The sequence below is a fragment of the Mixophyes fleayi genome, chromosome 3, assembly GCF_038048845.1.
Source record: "Mixophyes fleayi isolate aMixFle1 chromosome 3, aMixFle1.hap1, whole genome shotgun sequence".
Taxonomy (NCBI): Eukaryota; Metazoa; Chordata; class Amphibia; order Anura; family Limnodynastidae; genus Mixophyes; species Mixophyes fleayi.
Window position 1 is genome coordinate 59672399 of NC_134404.1, and position 9365 is coordinate 59681763.

A 9365-nucleotide genomic window follows, 5' to 3' on the forward strand; every position below is an offset into this window, starting at 1 on the left:
CCTGGCACCACGTAGCAATGGTCAGCGTATGGTGGCATTCTCCTAAAATGCCCAGAATTTACTACACCAAGTGGTAATGCAATTGTAATATAATAATCAATAGAAAACAATTATTCAGTTAAGCATTATTTTGCTCATTATCCCGGATTTTCTTAGATGAATATAAGTGGGGCTCTTATAATACTCTGTAGAACACAGCATTCTGATAGGGAGCCCAGTTAGTGTACAACTTGGTTTTCCCTTTATATATAATATCTTACTAACAACTGTTGCAGACATTTGACTGCTTCCTTGCCCATGTTCATCAGCCTGTGTAATTTATACCCTGCTTCCAGTCCATGGTTAATATATTAATGTTGCTCAGTAACCAGACCTCTTACCTCTCACAGCCCTCACTATTTGGAACATGGAGGCAGAGAAACATAACTCAGAACTTAAAGGGCCTGAGTCATTCAGGAGAGCAAAGCATGAAAAATGAGTAACTTTGCACCTGGGCAAAACCATGCTGTATTGGAGGGGAGGTAAATTTAAATTGTGGGGACAGATTTATAGTTGGGGTAGGGTATGTCCTAGATCAATTTCAGTGTAAAAATGAAGCTGTCAAGTATTTGTGTTTTAGATGAAAAAAACAGCCAGTATTTAACTTATGTACAAAATAATAAACTAATTTGCACCCCTTGCATTGTAACATGGTTTGACCCAGAGAACATTTACTCCTTTTTTATGTCTTACCTTCCTTAATAACTCAGGCCCAAAATGTTTAAAGTTACTTATCTTGTGCATGAAAATGGATGTTAGCGTACATTTGCACTGGATTACTTTATGTTTTACAGTGCTTGGTATAGGGATTCATTTGTCACAGAAGTAGTACCTATGGTCAATTAATCAAATAATGTTGATTAAAACAACTGATGCAGTACCAGATCTCTTATCACACCAAGGACTAGATTTACTAAAGGTCAGTTTTATATCGCTGTACGTCACAGGAGAAAACTCCAGAAAGACAGCCAGAAAACAAAGAGGCTGTTGTGAGAGTGGAGATGGCTGATTCAGCTATCTGGCCATTCAGAATAGAGGAGGCACAAGTGACTTATGAATTATGAAGGCAATCATTATTTACTAATTAAGAGGGCCACATTCATTTATATCTAAATTATGGAGGGAAATTTAACTTATCGCTATATTAAGTGGCAAAATTATAATAATATAACGAAAAAAATAATTTGCCCCCCACAAGTTAATTCTAAATGAATGTTGTCCCCTTAATCAATAAATGATTGCTGCCGTGTGCTCCAGTTCTGATTAAATTACCCCTTATGTGGTACAAAATCTAGACTGTAAGCTCCCCTGAGGCAAAAGCAGATGTCAATGATTAACCATAAGCTGGGTAGACACCTATGAAATCTTACTTCAGATGCAATTTCTGTGACCATTGAAAGTCCCGATGAGCATGCCGATGCAAGCGTACACACCTACACAATTTACCTTCAGATCTTCATCTCTCGTAACCTTCTGCTGAAAAGATTGTGACTCTGTACACCCTCTACAGATATCTGCCTACACTGCCGGTCCTGCGTGCGTACACACTTCCATATTTTCCAGCAGTGTCCCATCATTGATCGCGATTTCTTATATCGTTTAAATCAACAGATGCGATGTGTTTTGGTACTATGAAACATGATCGTGAGCGCATACGCAATATATGACCAAACAGTTGTGAATTGTGTGATCTGCAGCATAAGAGCATAGATGTGTACCCTGCTATACTCCGTAAAGCGCTGTCCTGATATATTGGCACTATACAAATTGAGGATCATAATAACAATAATGTATCAAAAGGCAATATATATATATATGGGATATTGTACCCTTACTGTAAGTTATTAGAAGTCACAGAGCAGTTCCAATACCTTATATAAGTCACTGAAATCCAAGATATATTGTAATATCTGTATGCAGACACTCTTTGCTTTGGGGGGGTAGAGGGTGGTAGGTATTCTCTTAATTTCCTACATTGCATTGACCTTGGGTAAACCACACTGCAGAAGCTCAGTCTCTCTCCCACACTGCAGAAGCTCAGTCTCTCTCCCACCTGTGATTTCAGCACACAGGAGTCCCTGCACATGCAGGTTTAACGGGAAAGTAAATGCAGTGCACTTGCAGCAAGTGTAGCAATGAACAATCACCAGTTGGGTGCCTTGGAACACGAACTAAAGGACAGTGTGTCCAGGATTTGTCTTTCATACCATTCGTTATTCTATGGATTATTTACTGGGACCCACACTATTGGGCAATCCAGCAGGCCTGACGCCGTATGAACTGCTGTAAGGATGCTATATGCTTGCCAGGAAATGCCTCATCTTGAAAAGGGAGATGATCCACAACCTGATCCACAGCCTGCTAAGAGACTATAACACCACTGACAGTCCTGAGGAAGAGGAAGATGATTGATTTCATGCCCCCCTCCCCATGTGTCTGTTTATTCAATAAAGCTTTAGGATTCTGACTCCTCCTCCCTTACCCGCTCCAACACATTCTCCCGATCACTGTTTGAAGGTTTGTTGAATGTCTTGCCTTAATTTATGGACCCTCCCTTATATATGTGTCTATCCTCAATAAAGCTTTGGGCCTGTGATCTCCTTCCCCCCTACCCTCTCACCTACCGTCCCCTCACATCCATTGCTTATTTGAATCTGTTATGTCGTTTAAGTTTGCATGTTTAGTGCAGTACCTGATGTATAGTGTAGGATGGCATATTTTGTACCTTATGTCTTGTATTGTGCTAAAAAGTTTGAATGATTATGTTACCCAGTGTACTGTGTACACTTGAGTATACTGTGTTGTGTTTGTTTTGCACCTTAATACAAAATAAAGATACTTTTTCAAGCAAAAAATGAACATTTACCAGTGATGAAATAAGTGAGCACCAGGCCGTCTTTAAGTTGAACAAACGACAAGGTAGTTATTCTGGAAACACAGTCTCGCCCTTCTCTTCTCCAGTTCATAATACCTAATTGTAGAAAGTTAGTTCCTAGTACAATCATGGAGAAAAGTTTTGAGAATGACACAAATATTATTTTTCACAAAGTCTGTTGCCTCCGTGTTTATGATGGCAATTTGCATATACTCCAGAATGTCATGATGAATCCAGAATGTCATCAGATGAATTGCAATTAATTTTAAAGTCCCTCTTTGTCATGACAATGACCTTTATCCCAAAAACAACATTTCCACTGCATTTTAGCCCTACCACAAAAGGACCAGCTGACATCAGGTCAGTTATTCTCTCATTAACACAGGTGAGAGTGTTGACGAGGACGAGGCTGGAGATCACTCTGTCATGCTGATTGAGTTAGAATAACAGACTGTAATCTTTAAAATGAGGGTGGTGCTTGAAATCAATGTTCTTCATCTGTTAACCATGGATAACTGCAAGGAAACAAATGCAGTCATCATTGCTTTGCACAAAAAGGGCAAGAATATTGCTGCTAGTAAGAATGCACCTAAATCGACCATTTATCAGATCATCAAGAACTTCAAGGAGAGAGGTTCAATAGTTGCGAAGAAGGCTTCAGAGGGCGCCCAAGAACGTCCAGCAAGCGCCAGGACAGTCTCCTAAATCTGATTCAGCTACGGGATTAGGGCACCACCAGTGCAGAGCTTGCACGGGAATGGCAGCAGGCAGGTGTGAGTGCATCTGCATGCACAGTGAGACGAAGACTTTTGGAGGATGGTCTGGTGTGAAGAAGACCAGCAAAGAAGCCACTTCTCTCCAGGAAAAACATCAGGGACCAACTAATATTCTGCAAAAGGTACAGGGATTGGACTGCTGAGGACTGGGGTAAAGTCATTTTCTCTGATGAATCACCTTTTAGATTGTTTGGAGCACCTGGAAAACATTTGTCCAGAGAAGGAATGGTGAGCGCTACCATCAGTCCTGTGTCATGCCAACAGTAAAGCATCCTGAGGCCATTCATGTGTGGGATTGCTTCTCATCCAAGGGAGTGGGCTCACTTACAATTTTGCCTGCGAACACAGCCATGAATAAAGAATGGTACTAAAACTTCCTCAAAGAGCAACTTCTCACAACCATTCAAGAACAGTTTGGTGATGAACAATGCCTTTTCCAGCATGATGGAGCACCTTGCCATAAGGCAAAATCGATAACTAAGTGGCTCGGGGATCAAAACATTGAAATTTTGGGTCCATGGCCAGGAAACTCCACAGACCTTTATCCTATTGAGAACTTGTGGTCAATCCTCATGAGGCAGGCGCACAAACAAAACCCCACAAATTCTAACAAACTCCAAGCATTGATTAGGCAAGAATAGGCAGCCATCAGTCAGTATGTGGCCCAGAAGTTGATTGGACAGCATGCCAGGACGAAATACAGAGGTCTTCAAAAAGAAGGGTCAACACTGAAATGCTTGTAAATTGTACTTCAGTATACCATAGCAACATAAGACAAATAAGTCTAAAAACACTGAAGCAGCAAACTTTGTGAAAACCAATACTTGTTTCATTCTCAAAACTTTTGGCCATGACTATACACTAAACACTGTTTTTCTCATTACAAGAAACAACAGTAGTAATTGCCTGTTCATCTCACAAGTTGGAGTGCACCTCTCGGCTTAAGAACAAACTCTCTTTCAGGGGGAAGTATCTATATCTTCCACTGTAGCCTCAATAACCCACATAATAACAGTCCCCACAACTACGTCCTCTCTGAGCAAGAATCCACACTTTCACACTTGCCTCACATGCAGGTTGGGTTAATAGCATCCAACTCAGACCCCATACTGCTACTCGTCTCCTCTAGGCCTCTGTCTCTGAGTTATCGCCAGCGTCTCTTGTAAATCAGGTCTTCTCGACTCAGGGCACAATCATACTGAAAAAAGTCAGCTTAATCTTAAACACATGCACTGGCATGTAAAAACCCCAGGCAGGACACCTACCTCCGACAAATAGGAGATTAGCGGATTGTTGCTGTTGCTTGTTAAGTGCAGATTAGGCCACAATATTTTGATAGGATTATCATCACCATCATCTGTATTTGTAAAGCAATACAAAGATCCAGACAGTCATGATAACAAATCATACAGAATGCAAAACATACATTAAAACAGGACGGGTGCATACAAGGGTGGTGAAGCAGGGGCAGGCCAGAGGCAGAGGGTACAGAGGGGCCCAAAAGCAATTATTTAAATGAGCCGGCGTGGGTGTTAAAGGCGCATTTAGGAAGGGTGTCTGCATTTACAGGTTGGTGGAGTTTTGCAGTAAAGCACATTTCTAGGTAACCTTTGACAAATGCAATAAAAACCTTCAAACACACAAAAATGACACAGGTAATAATCCTGAAATCACCTGACTCTCAGGACCAATCAAAAGCATAAATGAGGCTAAACCAAAGGGTGGTCCTTAGATGGGAGTAGGTTTAGCTTTATAGTGACATTTTTAACATTTGAAAACGTGCTAGGTAGAGAAATAAACTCACTTCAGCAAATAATAAAGTAGTGCAAGTCTACATTTTTGGCACTTCGTAAATGAGCCCTAGTGGCATATTTATTATAGGGCGAAAAGCCTTATGCCAACTTTGCCTCTGGGAGATGAGGGTGCAGGTGGGCGTGTGGCTCACTGAATCGCGCTGTTTGGCCCCGCCCTCTAAACACACATATCATCAGTTCTAGCCTATCATGGTAGGAGGTGGGGCCACTATGACACATGAGTCATGTCATAAGCCCCACCCCCACCATTTAATTAAGTGTGTCCAGGACCCGAGAGGTTGCCCTGCTCTCCCGGGAGGACTCCCAGAAATTCGGGAGTCTCCCGGACATTCCGGGAGATTAGGCAACTATGATATAAATATAAAGTCCTGTTTTCACCAGCGATAGGGCTTCCCCTTATACATCAAGAGGTCACCGCTTGCGATAGCATTACTAACTGCTGGCAGAACGATTTGCCAGGTCTCTCTGGTGATAGCTTCCCAATGCAAAGAACGGGGAAGTCTAACCTATCACTGCGGCAGTACAGTACATGTAACGCTTGCACTGGTATTGCTAATTCAAGATGTAGTAGAAAAAAAATAAATGAAAAAATGCTTTATTCTTTGAATAATCATAAAAAATATTCATAACATTGTAAAATATTATTAAAAAATTAAATTGTATTAAAATAAAAAATAAAATTGCTAAAAGTTAGGTGCCTATTTATGAAGAGCCTAAAATCCGTGAAAAGAGCCGGAAAAAAGCATTGACAACAGTCAATTCCGTTTCTTCAATGGAGCCAGAGTTTTGCTGCAGAGAGGATTTTTTAGAGTGTCGCATGGCAGGTAAGTGTACTTGAAAAGCAGCAGAACATCTTTCTGCATCGCTGCTGATATCCTTAAATACCGCTGCCCACTGCCCATCAATGATAAATAGACCCCTTACCTTAAGTATCGCTCAAGTGCCTGGCAATATTAATAAGTTGCACAGATCGTTGATATTTCATTGCCGCATTAAGCAGTAAAATAAAAACAGACTTATCACTGCACATTACTAAATAGACCCCTTAATGAGAGTATACTACCTCAAATCCATCTCAGTGCTGGATTCATACTGTTAAATTACTTCATTGTCTGTTAACCAATCTCTCATCTGTTTGGAATATTGGTACATCCAGCAGATTGTACAGGAATGTTCTTATCTTAAATCAACAATGTTTTATACACAGGAGAGTGATAGAGACACAGACCTCTTTGTATTGAAGTAGAGGACCGCTGTCACAAACACACAATTTAGGGTTGCCAAATTCAGAAAAATAAAATCACAGGACTTCCCTGCTACTGGAAAATTACAAATGAATGTGTTAAATAGCACAAAGCCTGGTGCCAAAATCAGAACTTAGCTCGCTATTACCGTAAAGATAGTTGGCATGTGAGCAATGAATAAAATATATATTTTTATAGCTACTGTATATTCCTGGCCTAAATATATGAGGATTCACCCTCTAATCTGTGCAGATGGCATCACCCAATTCCCCCTCAGTTTCTAAAAAAAGGACACATAAAAATGGGTAACAGTTATCTGGGCCCCTCAGTAGCCACTGGGCCCTAGGAGGAAGCCTAGATTGCCTAATGGATTATCTAGCTCTGCTAACAAGTACGGCATACCGCTATTATTACTATTATCCATTATTTATAAGGCACCACAAGATTTTCCAGGCGCCGAACACAATACAAACAGTAGACCATACAGTGAAAACATTATAGAACAAAAAACGAGTAATATCGCTATGGATAAACTCTGAAGAGGTACCATTCACTTTTATTACTACTGGATTTATCCTGCTGATGTGGAGTGTAGGAGCTGTCAACTGATTGACAAACGTATTCTATACCAGTTGGACAGAAATTGATGCAATATTTACCACCCTATCAAAGTGAATTTTTACAACTAATGGGGGATGCTTTTCTTTGTTTATGTATTATACACAGATGGAAAACTCTGATCTGGACTGAGATTAGAATTAGAATTTGACTTAAATTTTGGGGTCTTTGACTATCATTACCACATCCAACGAGTACAGTGATAAATAACACTGTGGGGCCTATTTATGCCCCCAGCGCAGTAGCCATCAATATGTATTGCTGCAAATTCCAATAGCACATAAAGAAGCACCACTGCAATTTACTATGCCGTGGCTGCTCTGGGAGCACTTGCGTTGACCACCGTCTGCAACAAACAATTTTCTCTCTTCACGGCAGCCTAACGCTTCCGGCTAATGTAGAAAGCGCTATGTGCATAGTGCTTTCCAGCAAAGGGATCCGGCGAAGCCGGAGAGACTTCAGCTTGATCCCATTGAAAAACACCAGTAACGCCATCCTAGGATGGTGCTAACTTAATAAATTAACTGATTTCTCCAAAGAGGTCTATGGGGACCGCGGTAAGATCCAATAATTAGGTTTAAGCAGGAAAAATTCACAATTTCCATAACCTTAACTTACTGTTAAACAACAATAAGTGGTGAAGGAGCATTTTGGAGTTTACGCGTGTATTTTGGCTCTTCACCACTTCTTAAATAGACCCCTATGTATGTATGTATATATCAAAGTACAGTAAATTTAATTCATAGACTTATAAACACCCATGTACAGAGATATGAATTTACACTGCATTAAAGATCAACCTACACATGAACACATGGAAATAAAACACGCTAATAAAGCTGCAGACAGCTTACACTGACAACCATAACAGTCACACACACGATCCACAGACATAGAACGTTCATTGTTTTGAGTAATAAATCCATCTGCAGAAACTAACCTGGGGATCCTGCACATGAACACGGCGGCCGGCGAGGACTGATACTAAAGTTTTCTATCGCTCGATGTGTAACTGAACATCTCATCGGAAGCCAAGCTGTTACCTGAGCAACACCGCTCCCACTTCCCCGGCCATGTCCGAGCTTCCTCCAGCAGAGTGTGATGGGCGGGAGAGGGAGGGATGTGTGGAGGGAGATGATGGATCATGGGACATTACAGAGCCGTGGACGGTATACTCCTAGTATGTAGCCATGGCCCGCATTGTTCTTCAGTCTACAGGATGGAGGCGGCCTGAGGCAATGGAGACTTGCACCCTGTCATCATTTCGGACGGAACAGAGATGCCCAGTGACTGATTGCTCCTCACCGCTGCTTTCATCTAACACGTCCAGTAAGGAGAGGGATCCTTGTGTACCTGCTTTAAGGGCTCACAGAGACCACTTTCTTGTCCAGAATGTGGCTCTAGTATTCAGCTCAGGAATGGAGGTGGAGCCCAATATCGAGCTTAATACTACTAGGTCATCAGGACAGGGACATTATATTGGCACAATGGGCCACCAAGGGCTGTAGAGTATGGTACTCTGGGTAAGAAGCAATGGACTCTTTGGGCCATATTCAGTTACGTTTCCGGTCCGCGGTAACGCTCCGGAACAGGCCGTGAAGGCAATTCACGGTACCGTAATAACGTGGATTTTCGTGCGCACCCCATAGGGTTGCGAAGGAAAATCTGCGTTATTGCGGTACTGTATTACTGACAATAATGCACACTTTTCACGGAAACACGCGTTACCGCGAGCAGGAAAGATAATTGAAAATGCCCCTTTGGGGGAGATTTAGTTGTCGGTGTGCGGTCATTGCACTGCGCATATTACTGGAATTACGGTAGGAATCGGGTGTGAGGAAATATGAGCGGAGATTCCAGCTGTAATATCTTAGCAAGGTGTCTCCATTGATCTAACAGAGACTTGCTCACCAAATTGAATCTTCCCCTTTATGCTAGAAGGGAATGGGAGAGATATGGTGCTCTGAGGAAGGCATTTGCCCCCTGCCCCACATAATTC

At 41.6% G+C, this 9365-nt stretch overlaps 1 protein-coding gene across 2 annotated transcripts in view; it reads right to left on the reverse strand.

Moving 5' to 3' along the window:
* The window catches only part of DZIP1L (DAZ interacting zinc finger protein 1 like), a 50661-nt gene extending 41786 nt beyond the window's left edge, over positions 1-8875 (reverse strand). The window contains exon 1 of one of the 2 annotated variants that reach the window (XM_075201548.1): positions 8307-8875. The gene's annotated coding sequence lies outside the window, so the exon portion shown is untranslated. Of the gene's footprint in view, positions 1-380; positions 468-8306 lie in introns of those variants that run through there. The other variant, XM_075201549.1, reaches the window with a different exon arrangement.
* Between the last annotated feature and the right edge of the window lie 490 nt (positions 8876-9365).